At 47.6% G+C, this 25,988-nt stretch overlaps 1 protein-coding gene across 4 annotated transcripts in view; it reads left to right on the top strand.

The window, feature by feature from the left end:
* Nucleotides 1-25,988, top strand: part of ATRNL1 (attractin like 1) — a 635,347-nt gene that overhangs the window by 278,573 nt on the left and 330,786 nt on the right. The window lies entirely within an intron of this gene.

Here is a 25,988-nt window from a genome sequence, read left to right on the forward strand (position 1 = left end):
CATGATCGCAGTCGCTTACTGCTTGCTCAGTGGTCACATGACCGCAGTCGCTCACCTCTTGCTCAGTTGTCACATGATCGCAGTCTCCCGCCGCTTGCTCAGTGGTCACATGATCGCAGTCGCTCACCGCTTGCTCAGTGGTCACATGATCGCAGTCTCCCGCCGCTTGTTCAGTGTTTACATGATCGCAGTCGCTCACCGCTTGCTCAGTGGTCACATGATCGCAGTCGCTCGCCGCTTGCTCAGTGGTCACATGATCGCAGTCGCTCGCCGCTTGTTCAGTGGTCACATGATCGCAGTCTCCTGCCACTTGCGTCCTTGTATCTGTAGATATCCCTTCTTCAGTTCAGACTCGGCAGGTTTTCTACTAGCTGCAGTTCCTGGATCGCCGCCATCTTCTCTGCCACCTGGCACCGGTCCCATCACCCTCCCCCCATTGTGTGGTTTGAGTCCATAAACCCAAAGTCTTCCCGGAATCTGCCCCGACGCTCACATGGCCGTCATCAGTATTCTCCATACGCACCAGGCGGCGGATCGCGTCTCGGTTTCGGGGGGAGTCGGCCGCCATCGCTCTTCCCTTATACTATGTCATAAATTAGCTGCTCTTCCAGAACGACCGGAGCAGAAATTCCCCGGAGACGCCGACATTACCGGGCTTTCATTATTTAATTTGTGGACGCAGATAATGAATGTCTCGGGAGAAAATGCAAAATTGTGATCAGCGGAAAAAATTCATGGGCACCAAAGTGTCAGAACATTTACCCCCGAAAATCAGAAATCCTGGGTGCAGGTGTCTGGTCCTGGGACACCGGCTGACAACCAGTATGGCCCCTTACAGCCCCGCAGGGGGTGTCAGCTCTCCTACAGACCTGCTCCTGAACCAGGAGGCGCAGGATGAGATGCGGTTATCTGTGGGTCCTGTGGTGGTCTACGGGTGGTTTGCTGGCTGGCAGACTATGCTGTATGAGAATTTCTTAGGGAGCATTATTTGAGGGCCTTGGCTGGACCCCTCCCCCACGGTCGCCCCCTTTTGAGCGTCTCGTTGATAACTGACTGTTTGCAGTGATCGCTCGTTGCCGCTCATCATCCTAAGAGCCGCAATAAATCCATCGCCGTCTGGTTCTCGCTGATGTCAGCACTCGGCCGCCGCGGCCCCTCCGGGAGCTCTCGTGTCGGTCACCTTGGGACGGACATCTGTCAATGTCCTGCACCTGAGCTACAGCAGAGGGAACGCTGCGATCATCATCATCATCATCAATGTCATCATCCTGACATCACCCCCCATTACTACAGATTCCCGGGATTGTCTGTCCTCACTCTATCTGACACTGAACCCGTGAAAGACTGAATCCCTCCCATTTCCTCCTCCACTAACCGACCTATGCCCGATACTGTCATCTCCATGTGTGGTTCCACCATTACTCCTCAGCAGCACGCCCGCTGTCTTAGGCTTATATTTGACAGAGAACCTCCTTTATTCCCCACATCCGATCACTCGCTGATGTCACTTGCACCTCAAAAACATCTCCAGAATCCAACCTTTTCTCATCCTTGATAAAGCAAAAACTCTGACTGTCGCTCTTATTCATTCACACCTGAACTATTGCAACTCTCTACTGATCGGTCTCCCTCTTACTAAATTCTTTCCTCTCCAATCTGTCCTGAATGTGGCAGCCAGGGTTGTATTTCTGTCCAGCCGCATCACCGATGCCTCCACCCTGTGCCAGTCATTACACTGGTTACCTGTCCACTACCAAGTCCAATATTAACTTATCACTCTCACCCTCAAAGATCTCCACAGTTCTGCACCACCCTACCTGTCCCCTCCACAATGCTGCACTACCCTACATCTCATCTCTACCACCCTATCCGTCATCTCCACAGTGCTGCACATCTTTATATCTCCTCATCATCTCTGTCTACCACCTACCCGTCCTCTCCACAGTGCTGCACCGCCCTACATCTCCTCCTCATCTGTCTACCACCTACCCATCCTCTCCACAGTGCTGCACCGCCCTACATCTCCTCCTCATCTGTCTACCACCCTACCCATCCTTTCCCCAGTGCTGCACCACCCTACATCGCCTCCTCATCTCTACCACCTACCCGTTCTTTCCACATTGCTGCACTGACCTTCACCTCGTTCTCATCTCTGTCTACCACCCTACCTGTCCTCTCCACAGTGCTGCACCACCCTACATCTCCTCATCTCTATCACCCATCTGTCTTCTCCACAGTGCTGCACCGCCCTATATCCCTTCCTCATCTGTCTACTACTCTACCCTCTCCACAGTGCTGCACCACTCTACATCTCCTCTTCATCTCTGTCTATCACCTACCCGTCCTCTCTCTTCTAACCTGCATGTGGTTTCTGTTCTGCTAATTACCTAAAATTAACATCCTCTATAATCCACTTCTGTCTCCAGGACTTCTCATGTGCTGCACCAGTTTTCTAGAATGCACTACTCAGGACAATCCAGTTAATTCTCAGTACCCTGTTTCAAGCATGCCCTAAAACACCTTTCTTTAGACTGGCCGAGTAGTCCACTAATCTCACTACTCTCCGCTCGTCTTTCACTCTCAGCAGTGTTGTGAATTCTGTGGCAGAGCTCCCTCCTGTGGTCACAAGTGGTACTTCGGCTGATTCTCTCTGTGAGCTTCCGTTGGTGGAGGAGAGTGGTACTGCGGCTTCTGAGTTTCCTTCCTCAGGTGATGTGGTGAAGTCGTTAGGTGCTGCTCTATTTAACTCCACCTAGTGCTTTGATCCTGGCCTCCAGTCAATGTTCTAGTATTGGACCTGTTTCCTCCTGGATCGTTCCTGTGGCCTGCTGCTCTGCATAGCTAAGTTCCGCTTTGCTATTTTGTTTGCTGTTTTTTTCTGTCCAGCTTGTCTATTTGTTTTTTCTTGCTTGCTGGAAGCTCTGGGACGCAGAGGGTGTACCTCCGTGCCGTTAGTTCGGTACGGAGGGTCTTTTTGCCCCCTTTGCGTGATTTTTGTAGGGTTTTGTGTTGACCGCAAAGTTACCTTTCCTATCCTCGCTCTGTTCAGAAAGTCGGGCCTCACTTTGCTAAATCTATTTCATCTCTACGTTTGTCTTTTCATCTTAACTCACAGTCATTATATGTGGGGGCTGCCTTTTCCTTTGGGGTATTTCTCTGAGGCAAGGTAGGCTTATTTTCTATCTTCAGGCTAGCTAGTTTCTCAGGCCGTGCCGAGTTGCATAGGGAGCGTTAGGCGCAATCCACGGCTGCCTCTAGTGTGGTTGGAGAGGATTAGGGATTGCGGTCAGCAGAGTTCCCACGTCTCAGAGCTCGTTCTATGTTTTTGGGTTATTGTCAGGTCACTGTATGTGCTCTGACCTCTATGTCCATTGTGGTACTGAATTACCTTATCATAACACAGCAGCACTTTGTACTGTACAAACGCTGGCCAATGACTGGGTCATGCCGCATTATGTGATGCTCCTATTTATTATCCCAATGGCAGGTCCTTACACGTTGACACTTGTTATTTTTACCAGAACCTGAAATCTGCACGATCTGTGACCGGATAAGGATATCTGCCATATGACACTAATCCGATGCGGTGGTCTAAGACTTAGGTTACATTTAAAGGGCCTTTGTCAACACAGAACGACTGTTCACACCGAGTGCAGGTGCTCGGGGCATTATGGCAGCCAATCATTTATATATAGAGGCTTTCCTATGTATTTTAGGCACAAGAAAAATATTTAGTTTCATCTTTTACATTTTGAAAATTACTAAAAGGAAAATGGACAAATGCAAAAGTTTGGGCACCCTGCATGCTTGGTAACTGCTCTGATAAGGGTATACCGTGAAGATTGGTAGAGCAGCTTAGTATACATTTTTTGCAAAAAACGTATCAACCAAATACCCTGTTTTTTACATCTTTTACTAGCACTTGCGGATTACTGCAACATTTTTTCAAACTGAGTGTTTTTGGTTTTACTATTCTCTTTTGTGTCTTCAGGTTTCTTGGTGGTGTGTGAACATGATCATACAGACTTGTTCACTGTGCAAGTAGCCCATGTGTTCCTGTTTCCATGCTTGGTAACTAGTAGCACTTCCTTTTGAAAGTATCAGCTTGTAAACGCTCTTTGTAGCCAGGCAGGCTTGTTTAGATGTTCTTTTGCATACTTCTGACTCTGAATTTTATGGTGAGAACGCAGGAGAGGTTTTCTTCTGATGACTCTTCCATGAAGGCCATATTTCTGCAGGTGTCTGTGAACAGTAGAACAATGTACCACTGCTGCAGTGTCTGCTAAATCTTTCTGAAGGCCTTCTGCAGTCAAGCGGGTGTTCTGATTTCCCTCTCTAGCAAGCCTACGAGTAGCTCTCATTGAAATTTTGCTTGGTCTTCCACACCTTATCTTGACCTCCACTGTTCCTGGTAACTGACATTTCTTAATTATTATTTTTATTATTATTATTAATTACATTTTGAACTAAGGAAAGGGCAACTTGAAAACACTTTGCTATCTTCTTATAGCCTTCTCCTGCTTTGTGGCCTCCAATATTTTCAGAGTGCTCGGCAGCTGCTTAGAAGACCCCATGGCTGCTGGTTTTGGCACAAGGTTAGAGGAGACTGGGTTTTTATAAAGCTGAGAAATTTGCATCACCTGGCCTTTCCTAATAATAATCGTTATTTATATGGCGCCAACATGTTCCGCAGTGCTTTACAGTTTAACAGCTTCAATCACAACAGTCATAAGTAACAATTAAAGCGAAATACAACGCCCCTGCTCGTGAGAGCTTACAATCTACAATGAGGTGGGGGAGATACAAAGTACAGGTGTGTATTTACAATGATGTATTTACAGTGAGGGTCCGGCCATCTTCAGGGGGTGGGGGATAGATGGGGATAGTGAATGGGCTACACATACACACAAACTTAGCATGACTTTGATTAGTGAACGTGGTAGGCCGCTCTGAACAAATGAGTTTTCAGCAAGCGCCTAAAACTGTGCAAATTGTGGATGGTCCTAATATCTTGGGGTAGAGCATTCCAGAGGATTGGTGCAGCACGGGAGAAGTCTTGTAGTCGGGAGTGGGAGGTACGGATTAGGGCAGAGGTTAGTCAAAAGTCATTTGCAGAGCGCAGAGGTCGGTTAGGCCGATAGACAGAAGTGAGGGAGGAGATGTAAGGGGGTGCCGCACTGTGGAGAGCTTTGTGGGTGAAAATAAGTACTTTGAATTGTATCCTGTAATGAATGTGCAGCCAGTGTAACGACTGGCCAAGAGCGGACACGTCCGAGTAACGATTAGCGAGATGGACGACCCTGGCTGCTGCATTAAGGATGGACTAGAGAGGGGAAAGTCACGTGAGGGGGAGGCCACTTAATAGAGCGTTACAGTAGTCCAGGCGGGAGTGGATCAGGGCGACAGTGAGGGTTTTTGTTGTTTCCATGGTGATAAAAGGGCGGATTCTAGAGATGTTCTTTAGGTGTAAGCGGCACGAGCGGGCAAGAGATTGTATATGGGAGGTGAAGGAGAGATCGGAGTCAAACATAACACCAGACAGCGCGCCTGCTGCCGGGGTGTTATTATGGTGCCACCCACGGAGAGGGAAATGTCAGATTTAGGGAGGTTAGTAGATGGTGGGAGCAGAAGTTGTTCAGTTTTGGCGAGGTTGAGTTTCAGATAGAGAGCGGACATGATGTTGGAGACTGCGGACAGACAGTCAGTGGCATTCTGTAGTACAGCGGGGGTAAGGTCAGGGGATGACGTATATAGTTGTGTGTCGTCGGCATAAAGATGGTGCTGAAAGCCAAATCTGCTGATAGTCTGTCCAATTGGGGCCGTGTAGAGAGAGAAGAGAAGGGGGCCAAGGACTGAGCCCTGAGGTACCCCAACAGTGAGAGGAAGAGGAGATGAAGTGGAGCCAGAGAACAGAACACTGAAGGAGCGGTCGGAAAGATAGGAGGAGAACCAGGAGAGAGCAGTGTCCTTAATGCCAAGTGACTGGAGCCTAGAGAGTAGGAGAGGGTGGTCAACAGTGTCGAAAGCTGCAGAAAGGTCGAGGAGAATGAGCAGAGAGTGGTCACCGTTACATTTTGCTGTCAGGAGGTCGTTGGTCACTTTGATGAGTGCAGTTTCTGTCGAGTGTAGGGGGCGGAAGCCGGACTGTGAAGGGTCTAGGAGGGAATGAGTGGATAGGTAACGGGTAAGGCGGGAGTAGATCAGGCGCTCCAAGAGTTTAGAGATGAAGGGGAGATTGGAGACCGGTCTGTAGTTGTTTGGGCAGGATGGGTCGAGGGCCGGTTTCTTTAGTAATGGAGTAATGATAGAGTGTTTGAAGGAGGAGGGGAAAATGCCAGAGGAGAGGGAGAGATTAAAGATTGTAGTTAGGTGAGTTGTGACGGCTGGAGAGGAGACTGGAGGAGATGTGAGGGAATGGGGTCAGTAGTGCATGTAGTCGGACGAGAAGAGGAGAGGGAGAGATTAAAGATTGTAGTTAGGTGAGTAGTGACGACTGGAGTAACGATGATAGTGAACAAGCCATAACTCTAACAGGGGAATTAAGATCTGAAACCTTGGTCAAACTTACCTGAGCGCACAAATCTACAAGGGTCACAAACTTTTGAATCTGCTCACTTTACTTTTTCTAATTTTTAAAATGTAAAAAATATAGGTATATTTTTGTAAAAAATACAAAGGAAATGTCATGTGTAACTTTAGGCCTTTTAGATCATTTCATCTTCAACCAGGGGTGCCCAAATTTTTACATGTCACCTGATTGTTTCCCTGTATCTCTCTCATAGAGCCAGAGGAAGGCGGAGCTAGAGGGTGACAATCAGGGGGAAGGTGCCCCAGCGCCTGTGCTTGGTGTGAACAGTCGTTCTGTGCGCCGCTCCAGCCATAGTCCATGATCAGTGTTTTTTTACGTTCCCTCCATCGGTTGCTCTTGTTGTGTGCCGCTCTCCACAGGTGGTGTAATTGGGGCGCTGCATGCTGGGCAGTGTAGTGCGCAGCCCTTATCCCATCATGGTCATTGTGCTTCCACGGCCCGTGGTGGAATGTTTTATCCTGGAGAGAGACCCAGCTCTCAGGCCCAAACGGCGGCTGCTGATCATCCACTTGGTACTAACCACGATCGCCATCTTTGTAGCCCACCACATAACGAGCTTGTACAGCCAGAGGCGAGACGCTGAGCCGCCTCCACAACCGAATTGTGATTGCAGGTCTGGAGGTGACTGGAGGATAAGAGACGATGTAATAGCAGAATAGTGAGTGCAGCTCTGGAGGTGACTGGAGGAAAATACACGTTATAAAAGCAGAATAGTGAGTGCAGCGCTGGAGGTGACTGGAGGAAAATACACGATATAACAGCAGAATAGGGAGTGCAGCTCTGGAGGTGACTAGAGGATAGCACCTGATGTAACGGTAGAATAGTGAATGCAGCTCTGGAGGTGACTAGAGGATAAGATGTTACATGAAGTGGTTTGTTCTTTCCCCTATCCCTGTGGTGCTTCTCCCTTCTTGGAGGATAGGCGCAGTAGTCGTGTGTCCGGAGCTGCGCTCCTCAGCACTTTATGCCACAATCCATGTCATCCCTTCCCGCTCTCGCTGGCTGACATCTGCGAGCGCCTCCATCCCGGGTGCTGAGGAGATTGTTCTTGGAGATCTGCCGAGATCTTCACTTCTAAACTAAGGAGATAAAAAAGCGCAAATCGGGTCTTCAGATTAATTGTAGTTTTTAACAAGGAGCTGCTCACCTGATGGCATATTGTAATGTATGGGCTGCTGCAGATCTGCGGGTGCCCATGCCTCCTTGTCTGCTGCAGATCCACGGGCGCCCACGCCTCCTTCTCTGCTGCAGATCCGCGGGCGCCCACGCCTCCTTGTCTGCTGCAGATCCGCGGGCTCCCACGCCTCCTTGTCTGCTGCAGATCTGCGGGTGCCCATGCCTCCTTGTCTGCTGCAGATCCGCGGGCGCCCACGCCTCCTTCTCTGCTGCAGATCCGCGGGCGCCCACGCCTCCTTGTCTGCTGCAGATCCGCGGGCTCCCACGCCTCCTTGTCTGCTGCAGATCCGCGGGTGCCCATGCCTCCTTGTCTGCTGCAGATCCGCGGGCGCCCACGCCTCCTTGTCTGCTGCAGATCCGCGGGCGCCCACGCCTCCTTCTCTGCTGCAGATCCGCGGGCGCCCACGCCTCCTTGTCTGCTGCAGATCCGCGGGCTCCCACGCCTCCTTGTCTGCTGCAGATCCGCGGGTGCCCATGCCTCCTTGTCTGCTGCAGATCCGCGGGTGCCCACGCCTCCTTGTCTGCTGCAGATCCGCGGGTGCCCATGCCTCCTTGTCTGCTGCAGATCCGCGGGCGCCCACGCCTCCTTGTCTGCTGCAGATCCGCGGGCTCCCACGCCTCCTTGTCTGCTGCAGATCCGCGGGTGCCCATGCCTCCTTCTCTGCTGCAGATCCGCGGGCGCCCACGCCTCCTTGTCTGCTGCAGATCCGCGGGCGCCCACGCCTCCTTGTCTGCTGCAGATCCGCGGGTGCCCATGCCTCCTTGTCTGCTGCAGATCCGCGGGTGCCCACGCCTCCTTGTCTGCTGCAGATCCGCGGGTGCCCACGCCTCCTTGTCTGCTGCAGATCTGCAGGCGCCCACGCCTCCTTGTCTGCTGCAGATCTGCAGGCGCCCACGCCCCCTTGTCTGCTGCAGATGCGCGGGTGCCCATGCCTCCTTGTCTGCTGCAGATCCGCGGGTGCCCACGCCTCCTTGTCTGCTGCAGATCCGCGGGCGCCCACGCCTCCTTGTCTGCTGCAGATCCGCGGGCGCCCACGCCTCCTTGTCTGCTGCAGATCCGCGGGTGCCCACGCCTCCTTCTCTGCTGCAGATCCGCGGGTGCCCGCGCCTCCTCCTCAGAGACGATGATTTGTGGATTAAATCCGCGTTGCCGCAATGATACAGATTCAGATAGAATGATGGTGCTTTATTCACTACGTTTCGAGGTCGATCTGACCCTTCATCAGGATGTAACCGCAGGGACTTGGACATGATGTGATACACTGCTTAGATACAATCAAATGTCAAAAGCGGGCGTGAAAAGGAACTGCTGACATGTGACGTCCCTGTATCAGTGTGGCAGTACGGATCTAATCCACAAATGATCCTTTACTAGTGATCTACACCTCCACATTGCAGGGAATCTTCTGGCTAATGAGATCCACTTATCAGCCACAAGCCAGAGCGATGGTGAGAGATCAGCGCATGTACCGTCATGGAGGCTCCGGCCCCCCGGGCAGCGCTGGAGGGTCCTGTCCTCCCCCCGAGTGCCGGAGCTCAGGCTGGTTATCGGATAACCGTTATCCCCCCGGGATTCATCACCCTTCATGGTAATGCTGACTGACCCCCGTCTCACAGTGCGCTGCCTCTCCAGGCTGCACAGACTTGTTTTAGGAGAGGATTACAGCTTTATTATAAAAGCCCAAAAAGATGAGCGGAAAAGTGCAGGATGAAGACGATGTGATTGATGGATGATGATGACAATGGTGATTCATGGGTGGTGATTGATGAGTGAGTAAGATGATGGTGATTGATGGGTGATGATGATAACAATTGTGATTGATGGATGATGATGACGATTGATGATTGGCTGCAGCTCCTCCTTTGCTCAGCGGATGCTCTGCAGCATTAACCTTCTTGCTGCTCTGGATGTGACCAGAGTATTATAGGGGCATAACACACATTCCTCTACTGTGCAGAGGGTCTGCGCTGACATGTGGGGTCCGCATATTGCACCCATATCTCACTATAGTGGTGACCTGGGTGGGTAACACCGAATCAACCTGGCGGGCCCCACAATTTCGTCCGGGCAGAATGCATACAATGTATAGAATATATACACCCTCCATACGTGTACATTGGGGGGCCGCCACGGGAAAGGGGGCAATGATAAGAACACAGCAGAACCAAAGACTCTGTGAATCTGGCGCTACATAAGAAAAGTGACTGCTGCTCCTGACTGATTGTGACCGCATTATTCCGCCATTGTAGTAGTGAAGGGGCCGCAGCACAAGGGCCACAACGTATCCAGCCATCCACAGCCTCACAGTATGGTGTCCTGGAAGTCAGGAGGACGGGAGCCCTATGGATCCTGCCTTCATCCAGGGTTATAGCATCTGTTCTCCTCTAGTCACACCCGGAGCTGCAACCGCAGTTCTGTCATGTTAGGATTTTATCCATCACAAAGAGCCGACAATACTTCAGTCATGTTGAACCAGAGTCAAAGTGGATCACTAACTTATAGAACTTTTCATTCCTCAGTGACGAAGTTCTCGATTCCGTCATGACCTGCGCTGCATCCTGTGACCGATGTGACTCGTCCCCGCGCAGTGTTACGTTCCTTGGTCCCTGCGCAGCCTTCACCTTCCTCAGTCACCACGTTCCTCAGTCCCCACGCAGCGTCACGTTCCTCAGTCCCCACGCAGCGTCACGTTCCTCAGTCCCCACGCAGCGTCACGTTCCTCAGTCCCCACGCAGCGTCACGTCCCTCAGTCCCCACGCTCCTCAGTCCCCACGCAGCGTGACGTTCCTCAGTCCCCACGCAGCGTGACGTTCCTCAGTCCCCACGCAGCGTCACGTTCCTCAGTCCCCACGCAGCGTCACGTTCCTCAGTCCCCACGCGGCGTCACGTTCCTCAGTCCCCACGCGGCGTCACGTTCCTCAGTCCCCAAGCGGCATCACGTTCCGCAGTGTCACGTTCCTCAGTCCCCACGTTCCTCAGTCCCCACGCGGCGTCACGTTCCTCAGTCCCCACGCGGCGTCACGTTCCTCAGTCCCCACGCGGCGTCACGTTCCGCAGTCCCCACGCGGCGTCACGTTCCGCAGTCCCCACGCGGCGTCACGTTCCGCAGTCCGCACGCGGCGTCACGTTCCTTGCTCCCTGTGCAGCGTCACTTTCTGCCGTCCCTGCACTTTCCATCTAATGAAGCGTTTGCTCTTTGTGGTCAGTAATCCGATAACATCCATCCGAGCCACGATCGCTAATGAGCGTCCCCCGAGACTGCGGCAGACACCCGAACCCTGACACTACATATATACATCTCGTCATGGTGTACATTTACATCCCACCACTGTCACGCGCACCGCAAGAGTCTGTAGTCACATAGCAATCTCCAGCGATACACAGAGGAACGCAATGAGAAAAATCTATCACAGGTGCATCTCACAATATTACAATATCTCCAAAAGTGAATTTATTTTAGTTCTTCAATACAAAAAGTGAACCTCCTATATTCTTGTCACGAATCCACACCGCTGCCACCAATATGTCATGATTCACACTGTGACCGTCACCCCCACGTCACGGATCGGGGTGACTTTAGGCCAACAGACGGCTATCACATGTGCAGGGGGGCTTATCTTAGTTATCCCTCCACTGCGACAATGTGACGAAAAAACACACACAAGGCTTTTGACCTCTTAGTTTACAGCAGGGGCTTATTTTAGGTATCCCACTGCTCTTCAATATATCACAAACTGCAGGGATTTATGTATATCCCGCTTACAGTTCCACTTGAAACTTTGCAGCTCTCTGGCGCCCCCCTCACCCTCAGGTCAGGCTAGGTACTGCACCTAGGGTAATTAGTCACCAGAAAGGCTGCCTGCTATGTACTGGCTATTTGGCACTCTGCAGCGAGGCGATTTAACTACTCCCGCTCAGGCAGGAACAATAATTATCAACGCTGCAGTCGCTACAATGACACCCAAAGGCCCCACACACGGTATGCTGCCACCAGCTTCTATTAATCGGGTCCGAAGCTAACCCAAAACAGTAGCATAATTCCCTTCAGAAGACTTAGGGTACGGTACGTTCTAGAGCAGAAGAACGAATCTAGTATATTAAATATTATACTCCATTAAAGATGTAAGGCAGTGTTTATAGAAAATATTACATGGATGTTACAATATGAGACAATTGAAATATGTACGGGGTAATTATAAAATAAAAGGGATTAAATGAGAAAATCAACACTTACATGTTCTCAGTTCATGTCAGGCCAAACCATGCTGCAGGCAGACCCCAGATGTCCCAATGCATAGTACAGCCCAGTCCTCAGGCAAAAAAAAACTCAGACTCCAGGCTGGGTTAAGTGTGGGGCTTATATACTCCAGCCTCGTGACCTCACAAAAGGGGTTGGTTTCTTCAGATCCTCCCATCTCCTTCAAACATACCAAAGTTAACACAAAGTTTTATAATGCTCGTATCGTCGCTCTAGAACATGTCAGAATCCCAGCACACCCCTCATTCAGCTTATTTTAAAATTGGCTTTCTAAGGAAACCAAATTTGGACTGCTTGGGACATGCAGTTCCAGAGAAATCCGTACTTTTTTACCTGGTGGAATTAGAGGCTAGTGCTTACAGTGGCAGATAAATCCGTCGATGGAGATTCACAATATGTCCTTATTATTTTCCTAGCCTAAATCGTTGGCCCAATATCTTGCTATGGCAGAACAAAGAGCCACATGGCTTTGAGAAAGCTATCAGACCGGCTCTAGCTGGAGAGAGAATTGTGCCGCTACCAGCGCACTAGACCTTTCTGGCTTGGGGGGAGGGTAGAGCATTGAGAAGACAAGCTCCACTCACACATAGAAACACAGAGAGCCAGAGAGAGAAGGGGAGGGTTTAGCCCACAGCATGGGCTAGCAAGAGAAACTAATATTTATATTATACATTTTCCTCACAATTCTATAGAGCCATTACACACAGAGTGATCTATTTCACGTGTTTATTTCTGTTAATGTTGATGATTATGGCTTACAGCCAATGAAAACCCAAAAGTCATTATCTCAGTAAATTAGAATACTTTATAACACCAGCTTGAAAAATTATTGTAAAATCTAAAATGTTCCCTACTGAGATGTGTGATGGAAATATATATCATATCTCAATTGCATATATACTGTATACTATATAATTATATATACTCATGTATACTCATATCTACGGCTAATATATACACTATAATCAATTTCTTAAAATGGCTGACAAACTGATGTCTCAACTTTGTCCTAGATGCAGACAGCTACATTTTAGTTGCTTAATCAGCATTCATATGTGCAGTAATCACAATATTCCATATATATTTAGATAACCAATAAGAGGAGCTAGACAATATGGTAATTAACTAACTACCCCTAACCACCTCCTTTCTATATGCAATTATAAAACCATGTATGTACAATAAATCATCAGTTTTGCTGGAATGTTATTGTCACAATGGTGTGCAGTCTCATTCTCAACCAAACCCAGCCAAAACATCTCTCCACCGCCAGGCATCTTCACCTCCAGTGTTCTCTACTCCTGCCCGACAATGTCACCATCTCCAGATGCATAGTCCTCAACCCGTCCACTCTACTCCCACTCCCAAGGGGGATACAGATATGGACCCTCAGATCAAAATTCTGATCAAAATCTGCATGATACCTTCCGCAGGGATCTGGATTTGTTCCGGACAGATGACCATTATTACTTCAGCATCATGCAACAGGAAACAGCAGGACTACTCAAGGTGGCAGAAGAGCCACTGACTAACCCAGAGTTGATCCTCTACGTGGATAGCTCCAGATATGCAGATAATGAAAGAAGATTCCACACGGGATGTGCAGTGACCAGCAGTCAAGAGATCCTGTGGTCCAGAAGTCTGCTGCCTAGTCTGTCAGCCCAGAAAGCAGAACTGATAGCGCTGACGAAGGCCTGCCAGATGGCAGAAGACAAGACTGCGAACATATACACCGATTCAAGGTACTTGCATGGCATAGCACACGACTTTGGAACCATCTGGGCTGCAAGGGACTTCATCACAGCAAGCGGAACAACCGTGAAGCATCATTGAGCCATCAAGGACCTGCTGGACGCACTCCAACTTCCAAAAATGGTGGCAGTACTAAAAGTCAAAGCACATGGAAAATTGAACACAGTAGAGGCACGGGTGTTGTGAATTCTGCTTTTGGATTCCCTCCAGTGGTTGTAGGTGGTAATGCAGTTGTCCCTGAGTTGCAGTCCTGGTCAGGTGTTTCTGCTAAGTGCAGTTCTGACTGGGGTATTTAGGTGTGCAGGATTCATTAGTCCTTGCCAGTTGTCCATGGTTCTGGGAGGTTTTGGATCTTTGGTTCGTCCTGCCTTGCTGCCAATTCAGCAAAGATAAGTGTCTGGTTTTTGTTTCTGTGGCACACATGCTGTGTGCTTAATAATTCTGTGCTATTCATTTGTTTTCTCTTGTCCAGCTTAGATTGAGTCAGTGTTTTCTCAGTCTTGCTGGATTCTCTGTAGTTGCAGATATACGCTCCACATCTTTAGTTAGATGGTGGAGTTTTTTGTATTTTCTGCTGTGGATATTTTTGGAAGGATTTTATTACTGAGCGCTTAGTATTCTGTCCTATCCTTTCCTATTTTAGCTAGAGTGGCCTCTTTTGCTAAATCCTGTTTCCTGCCTGCGTGTGTCTTTTCCTCTACTACTCACAGCCAATATTTGTGGGTGGCTGCCTATCCTTTGGGGTTCTGCTCTGAGGCAAGGTAGAATTCCTATTTCCATCTATAGGGGTATTTACTTCTCCGGCTGTGTCGAGGGGTCTAGGATTTGTTAGGCACACCCCACGGCTACTTCTAGTTGCGTGGTTAGTTCAGGATTTTCGGTCAGTACAGTTTACACCAACTCCAGACAAAGTTCCATGCGGCTCCAAGGTCACCGGATCATAACACACGGGGTAACAACATGGCAGATATAGAAGCCAAAGGAAGACAATATGGAGAAGTGGGAGAGGTCGTAGAGCAGGATGGCTACTACATGGCAACTGAGGACAAGGCACCTGACCAGATGATGTCCTGGGATCTGTTCAAAGAGCTGCAAGAGCAAGCCCCAAAGGACAAGAAGGAATGCTGGATGCGGAAGGGAGCAACACATGAAGAAGGAAGGGTATACGCAATGGACTACAAAACCCTGTTTACCCCGAAGCATGTACCCTATGATCTTATTGGTGCTTACTGGTTCGCTCCAGGGATCTCCACCCTAACAGCCAAGTTCACTAGCAGCTGTCTGACCTGCGGCAAATGCAACCCTGGAAGAATGGAGAAGGTTCCCACACATCTTGCCAGACCACTGTATCCATTCTAGAGGATCCAGATAGACCACATCCAGATGCCGCCAAGTGGAGGATTTGAATACGCCCTTGTGGTCGTGGACGTGTTCTCAGGATGGCCAGAAGCTTTCCCAGCAAGAAACCAGTCAGCAAAGACTACTTCAGAGAACCTACTCTCAGAGATAGTGTGCAGATACGGGGTCCCAGAAGTGATAGCGTGACCAGGGACCCGCGTTCACAGCAAATCTCACACGGGAGATCTGGTCAGCAGTAGGGTCAGACTTAGTGTTAGGCACACTCCCAGAGGCCCAGAAAAGCTGTCACCATATGAAATTTTGTTTGTTTCTAGCCCCAGGTTGGGTGTATTCTTTCCCTCAACAGCTGACTATGCAGTATGATACTTTGTCTGCTTATGTAACTGAACTCGCCAAGAAACTTGCTAATATCCATTCTCGAGTCTTCTCTTCATTGCCAGATCCTGATTTAGTATCCGGTACGCACTCTCTTAAGCCAGGAGACTGGGTGTTGGTGAAAAAAGCTTGTAAGGAGAACACCACTCGATCCCAGATTTGATGGTCCGGTCCAAGTGCCGCTGATGATACCAACCTCTGTGAAGCTGGAGGGAAGACCCACTTGGATCCACACATCGCATTGCAAGAAAGCTCCCCTACCAGAAGATACACCCAAGCCAGAACGATGTTGTGGATGCCCTGCCTGACCGGATAGATGACCTACCTGATAAAGAATACACACTGCTCACTACACATGCTGTTGACTAAGAGACTGATTGCAATGAACCCCCGTTAGGGACAGATCTCCTCACTGCCCATTTGCGAAAACTCTGTACGGAGGGGGGTTTATGTGCTAAGCGTGCGTCAGCTCACCAGCAGCATAAAAGAGCTGCAGTGCTCTGGGACAAGAGGCTAGGATTAGGGCAAGTGATATCTAAGGGGGGATTGTGATGGAAATATTTATCATATAGATCTCACTTGCATATATACTCCTATATAATTATATATACTCATATATCCACAGCTAATATATACACTATAATCAATTGCTTAAAATGGCTGACATAAACTGATATAAGCCAGACAGGCTGTTCGGGGATTTCCAGCCAAAAGTGGAACAGCACCAGATGTATTAAATGGTGATCAGATGTCTCAACTTTGTCCTAGAGGCAGACAGCTACATTTTAGTTGCTTAATCAGAATTCATATGTGCAGTAATCACAATATTCCATATATATTTAAATAAACAATAACAGAGGAGCTAGACAATATGGTAATTAACTAACCACCCCTAACCACCTCCTTTCTATATGCAATTATAAAACCATGTATGTACAATAAATCACCAGTTTTGGTGGAATGTTATTGTCACAATGGTGTGCAGTCTCATTCTTGAGCGCTCAAAATAGTCAGTCTAATTGGGAACGGCCGCAGCACACACAGGGATAGATTTATCCAAACCAAGTTTTCATAACAAATGTCTGTTCAGTAAATGCACTCAATACTTGGTTGCGGCTCCTTTTGCTTCAATTAATGCATCAAGGCAGCGTGCCATGAAGGCGATCAGCCTGTGGCACTGCTGAGGGGTTATGGAAGCCCAGGTTGCTTTGATAGCAGCCTTCAGCTTGTCTGCATTGTGGGGTCTGGTGTCTCATCTTCCTCTTGACAATACTCCACAGATTCTCTATGGGGTTAAGGTCAGGCGAGTTTGCTGCCAATCAAGCACCAATATTCAGATTTTACAATAATTTTTCAAGCTGGTGTTATGAAGTATTCTAATTTACTGAGATGATGACTTTTGGGTTTTCATTGGCTGTAAGCCATAATCATCAACATTAACAGAAATAAATTGTATTGAAGAACTGAAATAAATTCACTTTGTGATATTCTAATTTTGTGAGAAGCACCTGTATATAAATAAACCAAAGAAGATGTGGTACTGTGCAGTGTATATATACAGGACAGGAGGAGTGGTACTGTGCAGTGTATATATACAGGAGGAGTGGTACTGTGCAGTGTATATATACAGGACAGGAGGAGTGGTACTGTGCAGTGTATATATACAGGAGGAGTGGTACTGTGCAGTGTATATATACAGGAGGAGTGGTACTGTGCAGTGTATATATACAGGAGGAGTGGTACTGTGCAGTGTATATATACAGGACAGGAGGAGTGATACTGTGCAGTGTATATATACAGGAGAGGAGGAGTGGTACTGTGCAGTGTATATATACAGGAGGAGTGGTACTGTGCAGTGTATATATACAGGAGGAGTGGTACTGTGCAGTGTGTATATATACACAGGAGGAGTGGTACTGTGCAGTGTATATATACAGGAGGAGTGATACTGTGTGGTGTATATATACAGGAGGAGTGGTACTGTGCAGTGTATATATACAGGAGGAGTGGTACTGTGCAGTGTGTATATATACACAGGAGGAGTGATACTGTGCAGTGTGTATATATACACAGGAGGAGTGGTACTGTGCAGTGTATATATACAGGAGGAGTGATACTGTGCAGTGTATATATATAGGACAGGAGGAGTGATACTGTGCAGTGTATATATACAGGACAGGAGGAGTGATACTGTGCAGTGTATATATACAGGACAGGAGGAGTGATACTGTGCAGTGTATATATACAGGACAGGAGGAGTGGTACTGTGCAGTGTATACTGTATATACAGGAGGAGTGGTACTGTGCAGTGTGTATATATACACAGGAGGAGTGGTACTGTGCAGTGTATATATACAGGACAGGAGGAGCAGTACTGTGCAGTGTATATATACAGGAGGAGTGGTACTGTGCAGTGTATATATACAGGAGGAGTGGTACTGTGCAGTGTATATATACAGGAGGAGTGGTACTGTGCAGTGTATATATACAGGGGAGTGGTACTGTGCAGTGTATATATACAGGAGTAGTGGTACTGTGCAGTGTATATATACAGGACAGGAGGAGTGGTACTGTGCAGTGTATATATACAGGAGGAGTGGTACTGTGCAGTGTATATATACAGGAGGAGTGGTACTGTGCAGTGTATATATACAGGACAGGAGGAGCAGTACTGTGCAGTGTATATATACAGGACAGGAGGAGCAGTACTGTGCAGTGTATATATACAGGAGGAGTGGTACTGTGCAGTGTATATATACAGGAGGAGTGGTACTGTGCAGTGTATATATACAGGAGGAGTGGTACTGTGCAGTGTATATATACAGGGGAGTGGTACTGTGCAGTGTATATATACAGGAGGAGTGGTACTGTGCAGTGTATATATACAGGACAGGAGGAGTGATACTGTGCGGTGTATATATACAGGACAGGAGGAGTGGTACTGTGCAGTATATATATACAGGACAGGAGGAGTGGTACTGTGCGGTGTATATATACAGGACAGGAGGAGTGGTACTGTGCAGTGTATATATACAGGTGGAGTGGTACTGTGCGGTGTATATATACATGAGGAGTGGTACTGTGCAGTGAATAGATACAAGACAGGAGGAGTGGTACTGTGCAGTGTATATATACAGGACAGGAGGAATGGTACTGTGCAGTGTATATATACAGAACAGGAGTGGTACTGTGCAGTGTATATATACAGGAGGAGTGGTACTGTGCAGTGTATATATACAGGACAGGAGGAGTGGTACTGTGCAGTGTATATATACAGGAGGAGTGGTACTGTCCAGTATATATACAGGAGGAGTGGTACTGTGCAGTGTATATATACAGGACAGGAGGAGCGGTACTGTGCAGTGTATATATACAGGAGGAGTGGTACTGTGCAGTGTATATATACAGGACAGGAGGAGTGGTACTGTGCAGTGTATATATACAGGACAGGAGGAGTGGTACTGTGCAGTGTATATATACAGGAGGAGTGGTACTGTGCAGTGTATATATACACAGGAGGAGCGGTACTGTGCAGTGTATATATACAGGAGGAGCGGTACTGTGCAGTGTATATATACAGGAGGAGCGGTACTGTGCAGTGTATATATACAGGAGGAGTGGTACTGTGCAGTGTATATATACAGGAGGAGCGGTACTGTGCAGTGTGTATATATACAGGAGGAGCGGTACTGTGCAGTGTATATATACAGGACAGGAGGAGTGGTACTGTGCAGTGTATATATACAGGAGGAGTGGTACTGTGCAGTGTATATATACAGGACAGGAGGAGTGGTACTGTGCAGTGTATATATACAGGAGGAGTGGTACTGTGCAGTGTATATATACAGGAGGAGTGGTACTGTGCAGTGTATATATACAGGACAGGAGGAGTGGTACTGTGGAGTGTATATATACAGGAGGAGTGGTACTGTGCAGTGTATATATACAGGACAGGAGGAGTGGTACTGTGCAGTGTATATATACAGGAGGAGTGGTACTGTGCAGTGTATATATACAGGAGGAGCGGTACTGTGCAGTGTATATATACAGGACAGGAGGAGTGGTACTGTGCGGTGTATATATACAGGAGGAGCGGTACTGTGCAGTGTATATATACAGGACAGGAGGAGTGGTACTGTGCGGTGTATATATACAGGAGGAGTGGTACTGTGCAGTATATATACAGGACAGGAGGAGTGGTACTGTGCAGTGTATATATACAGGAGGCGTGGTACTGTGCAGTGTATATATACAGGACAGGAGTGGTACTGTGCAGTGTATATATACAGGACAGGAGGAGCGGTACTGTGCAGTGTATATATACAGGAGGAGTGGTACTGTGCAGTGTATATATACAGGACAGGAGGAGTGGTACTGTGCAGTGTATATATACAGGACAGGAGGAGTGGTACTGTGCAGTGTATATATACAGGAGGAGTGGTACTGTGCAGTGTATAAATACAGGAGGAGTGGTACTGTGCAGTGTATATATACAGGAGGAGCGGTACTGTGCAGTGTATATATACAGGAGGAGCGGTACTGTGCAGTGTATATATACAGGAGGAGCGGTACTGTGCAGTGTATATATACAGGAGGAGTGGTACTGTGCAGTGTATATATACAGGAGGAGCGGTACTGTGCAGTGTATATATACAGGAGGAGCGGTACTGTGCAGTGTGTATATATACAGGAGGAGCGGTACTGTGCAGTGTATATATACAGGAGGAGTGGTACTGTGCAGTGTATATATACAGGAGGAGTGGTACTGTGCAGTGTATATATACACAGGAGGAGTGGTACTGTGCAGTGTATATATACAGGAGGAGCGGTACTGTGCAGTGTATATATACAGGAGGAGTGGTACTGTGCAGTGTATATATACAGGAGGAGCGGTACTGTGCAGTGTGTATATATACAGGAGGAGCGGTACTGTGCAGTGTATATATACAGGAGGAGCGGTACTGTGCAGTGTGTATATATACAGGAGGAGCGGTACTGTGCAGTGTATATATACAGGAGGAGCGGTACTGTGCAGTGTATATATACAGGAGGAGCGGTACTGTGCAGTGTATATATACAGGAGGAGTGGTACTGTGCAGTGTATATATACAGGAGGAGTGGTACTGTGCAGTGTATATATACAGGAGGAGCGGTACTGTGCAGTGTATATATACAGGAGGAGCGGTACTGTGCAGTGTATATATACAGGACAGGAGGAGTGGTACTGTGGAGTGTATATATACAGGAGGAGTGGTACTGTGCAGTATATATACAGGACAGGAGGAGCGGTACTGTGCAGCGTATATATACAGGACAGGAGGAGCGGTACTGTGCAGTGTATATATACAGGAGGAGTGGTACTGTGCAGTGTATATATACAGGAGGAGTGGTACTGTGCAGTGTATATATACAGGAGGAGTGGTACTGTGCAGTGTATATATACAGGAGGAGTGGTACTGTGCAGTGTATATATACAGGACAGGAGTGGTACTGTGCAGTGTATATATACAGGACAGGAGGAGTGGTACTGTGGAGTGTATATATACAGGAGGAGTGGTACTGTGCAGTATATATACAGGACAGGAGGAGTGGTACTGTGCAGTGTATATATACAGGAGGAGTGGTACTGTGCAGTGTATATATACAGGACAGGAGTGGTACTGTGCACTGTATATATACAGGACAGGAGGAGCGGTACTGTGCAGTGTATATATACAGGAGGAGTGGTACTGTGCAGTATATATACAGGACAGGAGGAGTGGTACTGTGCAGTGTATATATACAGGAGGAGTGGTACTGTGCAGTGTATATATACAGGATAGGAGGAGTGGTACTGTGCACTGTATATATACAGGACAGGAGGAGCGGTACTGTGCAGTGTATATATACAGGAGGAGTGGTACTGTGCAGTATATATACAGGACAGGAGGAGTGGTACTGTGGAGTGTATATATACAGGAGGAGTGGTACTGTGCAGTGTATATATACAGGAGGAGCGGTACTGTGCGGTGTATATATACAGGAGGAGTGGTGCTGTGCAGTGTATATATACAGGAGGAGTGGTACTGTGCAGTGTATATATACAGGAAGAGTGGTGCTGTGCAGTGTATATATACAGGAGGAGCGGTACTGTGCAGTGTATATATACAGGAGGAGTGGTGCTGTGCAGTGTATATATACAGGAGGAGCGGTACTGTGCAGTGTATATATACAGGACAGGAGGAGTGGTACTGTGGAGTGTATATATACAGGAGGAGTGGTACTGTGCAGTATATATACAGGACAGGAGGAGTGGTACTGTGCAGTGTATATATACAGGAGGAGTGGTACTGTGCAGTGTATATATACAGGACAGGAGGAGCGGTACTGTGCAGTGTATATATACAGGAGGAGTGGTACTGTGCAGTGTATATATACAGGAGGAGCGGTACTGTGCAGTGTATATATACAGGAGGAGCGGTACTGTGCAGTGTATATATACAGGAGGAGCGGTACTGTGCAGTGTATATATACAGGACAGGAGGAGTGGTACTGTGCAGTGTATATATACAGGACAGGAGGAGTGGTACTGTGCAGTGTATATATATATACAGGAGGAGTGGTACTGTGCAGTGTATATATACAGGAGGAGTGGTACTGTGCAGAGTATATATACAGGACAGGAGGAGTGGTACTGTGCAGTGTATATACAGGACAGGAGGAGTGGTACTGTGCAGTGTATATATACAGGAGGAATGGTACTGTGCAGTGTATATATACAGGAGGAGTGGTACTGTGCAGTGTATATATACAGGAGGAGTGGTACTGTGCAGTGTATATATACCGGACAGGAGGAGTGGTACTGTGCAGTGTATATATACCGGACAGGAGGAGTGGTACTGTGCAGTGTATATATATACAGGAGGAGTGGTACTGTGCAGTGTATATATACAGGACAGGCGGAGTGGTACTGTGCAGTGTATATATACAGGACAGGAGGAGTGGTACTGTGCAGTGTATATATACAGGACAGGAGGAGCAGTACTGTGCAGTGTATATATACAGGACAGGAGGAGCGGTACTGTGCAGTGTATATATACAGGACAGGAGGAGCGGTACTGTGCAGTGTATATATACAGGAGGAGTGGTACTGTGCAGTGTATATATACAGGAGGAGTGGTACTGTGCAGTGTATATATACAGGAGGAGCGGTACTGTGCAGTGTATATATACAGGACAGGAGGAGCGGTACTGTGCAGTGTATATATACAGGAGGAGTGGTACTGTGCAGTGTATATATACAGGACAGGAGGAGAGGTACTGTGCAGTGTATATATACAGGATAGGAGGAGTGGTACTGTGCAGTGTATATATACAGGAAGAGTGGTACTGTGCAGTGTATATATACAGGAGGAGAGGTACTGTGCAGTGTATATATACAGGACAGGAGGAGTGGTACTGTGCAGTGTATATATACAGGACAGGAGGAGCGGTACTGTGCAGTGTATATATACAGGAGGAGCGGTACTGTGCAGTGTATATATACAGGACAGGAGGAGTGGTACTGTGCAGTGTATATATACAGGACAGGAGGAATGGTACTGTGCAGTGTATATATACAGGAGGAGTGGTACTGTGCAGTGTATATATACAGGAGGAGTGGTACTGTGCAGTGTATATATACAGGAAGAGTGGTACTGTGCAGTGTATATATACAGGAGGAGTGGTACTGTGCAGTGTATATATACAGGACAGGAGGAGTGGTACTGTGCAGTGTATATATACAGGACAGGAGGAGTGGTACTGTGCAGTGTATATATACAGGACAGGAGGAGTGGTACTGTGCAGTGTATATATACAGGAGGAGTGGTACTGTGCAGTGTATATATACAGGAGGAGTGGTACTGTGCAGTGTATATATACAGGAGGAGTGGTACTGTGCAGTGTATATATACAGGAGGAGTGGTACTGTGCAGTGTATATATACAGGAGTGGTACTGTGCAGTGTATATATACAGGAGGAGTGGTACTGTGCAGTGTATATATACAGGAGGAGTGGTACTGTGCAGTGTATATATACAGGAGGAGTGGTACTGTGCAGTGTATATATACAGGAGGAGTGGTACTGTGCAGTGTATATATACAGGAGGAGTGGTACTGTGCAGTGTATATATACAGGACAGGAGGAGTGGTACTGTGCAGTGTATATATACAGGAGGAGTGGTACTGTGCAGTGTATATATACAGGACAGGAGGAGTGGTACTGTGCAGTGTATATATACAGGAGGAGTGGTACTGTGCAGTGTATGTATACAGGACAGGAGGAGTGGTACTGTGCAGTGTATATATACAGGAGGAGTGGTACTGTGCAGTGTATATATACAGGACAGGAGGAGTGGTACTGTGCAGTGTATATATACAGGAGGAGTGGTACTGTGCAGTATATATATACAGGAGGAGTGGTACTGTGCAGTGTATATATACAGGACAGGAGGAGTGGTACTGTGCAGTCTATATATACAGGAGGAGTGGTACTGTGCAGTGTATATATACAGGAGGAGTGGTACTGTGCAGTGTATATATACAGGACAGGAGGAGTGGTACTGTGCAGTGTATATACAGGAGGAGTAGTACTGTGCAGTGTATATATACAGGAGGAGTGGTACTGTGCAGTGTGTATATACAGGAGGAGTGGTACTGTGCAGTGTATATATACAGGACAGGAGGAGTGGTACTGTGCAGTGTATATATACAGGACAGGAGGAGTGGTACTGTGCAGTGTATATATACAGGATAGGAGGAGTGGTACTGTGCAGTGTATATATACAGGATAGGAGGAGTGGTACTGTGCAGTGTATATATACAGGAGGAGTGGTACTGTGCGGTGTATATATACAGGATAGGAGGAGTGGTACTGTGCAGTGTATATATACAGGAGGAGTGGTACTGTGCAGTGTATATATACAGGAGGAGTGGTACTGTGCAGTGTATATATACAGGAGGAGTGGTACTGTGCAGTGTATATATACAGGATAGGAGGAGTGGTAATGTGCAGTGTATATATACAGGAGGAGTGGTACTGTGCAGTGTATATGTACAGGACAGGAGGAGTGGTACTGTGCAGTGTATATATACAGGATAGGAGGAGTGGTAATGTGCAGTGTATATATACAGGAGGAGTGGTACTGTGCAGTGTATATGTACAGGACAGGAGGAGTGGTACTGTGCGGTGTATATATACAGGATAGGAGGAGTGGTACTGTGCAGTGTATATATACAGGAGGAGTGGTACTGTGCAGTGTATATGTACAGGACAGGAGGAGCGGTACTGTGCAGGGTATATATACAGGAGGAGTAGTACTGTGCAGTGTATATATACAGGAGGAGTGGTACTGTGCAGTGTATATATACAGGAGGAGCGGTACTGTGCAGTGTATATATACAGGAGGAGCGGTACTGTGCAGTGTATATATACAGGACAAGAGGAGCGGTACTGTGCAGTGTATATATACAGGAGGAGTGGTACTGTGCAGTGTATATATACAGGACAGGAGGAGCGGTACTGTGCAGTGTATATATACAGGACAGGAGGAGTGGTACTGTGCAGTGTATATATACAGGAGGAGTGGTACTGTGCAGTGTATATATACAGGAGGAGTGGTACTGTGCAGTGTATATATACAGGAGGAGTGGTACTGTGCAGTGTATATATACAGGAGGAGTGGTACTGTGCAGTGTATATATACAGGAGGAGCGGTACTGTGCAGTGTATATATACAGGAGGAGTGGTACTGTGCAGTGTATATATACAGGAGGAGCGGTACTGTGCAGTGTATATATACAGGATAGGAGGAGTGGTACTGTGCAGTGTATATATACAGGAGGAGTGGTACTGTGCAGTGTATATATACAGGACAGGAGGAGGGTACTGTGCAGTGTATATATACAGGACAGGAGGAGCGGTACTGTGCAGTGTATATATACAGGAGGAGTGGTACTGTGCAGTGTATATATACAGGACAGGAGAAGTGGTACTGTGCAGTGTATATATACAGGAGGAGTGGTACTGTGCAGTGTATATATACAGGAGGAGTGGTGCTGTGCAGTGTATATATACAGGAGGAGTGGTACTGTGCAGTGTATATATACAGGAGGAGTGGTACTGTGCAGTGTATATATACAGGAGGAGTGGTACTGTGCAGTGTATATATACAGGAGGAGTGGTGCTGTGCAGTGTATATATACAGGAGGAGTGGTACTGTGCAGTGTATATATACAGGAGGAGTGGTGCTGTGCAGTGTATATATACAGGAGGAGTGGTACTGTGCAGTGTATATATACAGGAGGAGTGGTACTGTGCAGTGTATATATACAGGAGGAGTGGTACTGTGCAGTGTATATATACAGGAGGAGCGGTGCTGTGCAGTGTATATATACAGGAGGAGCGGTGCTGTGCAGTGTATATATACAGGACAGGAGGAGCGGTACTGTGCAGTGTA

Source organism: Ranitomeya imitator, chromosome 2 (assembly GCF_032444005.1).
Source record: "Ranitomeya imitator isolate aRanImi1 chromosome 2, aRanImi1.pri, whole genome shotgun sequence".
In the NCBI taxonomy this organism is placed as follows: Eukaryota; Metazoa; Chordata; class Amphibia; order Anura; family Dendrobatidae; genus Ranitomeya; species Ranitomeya imitator.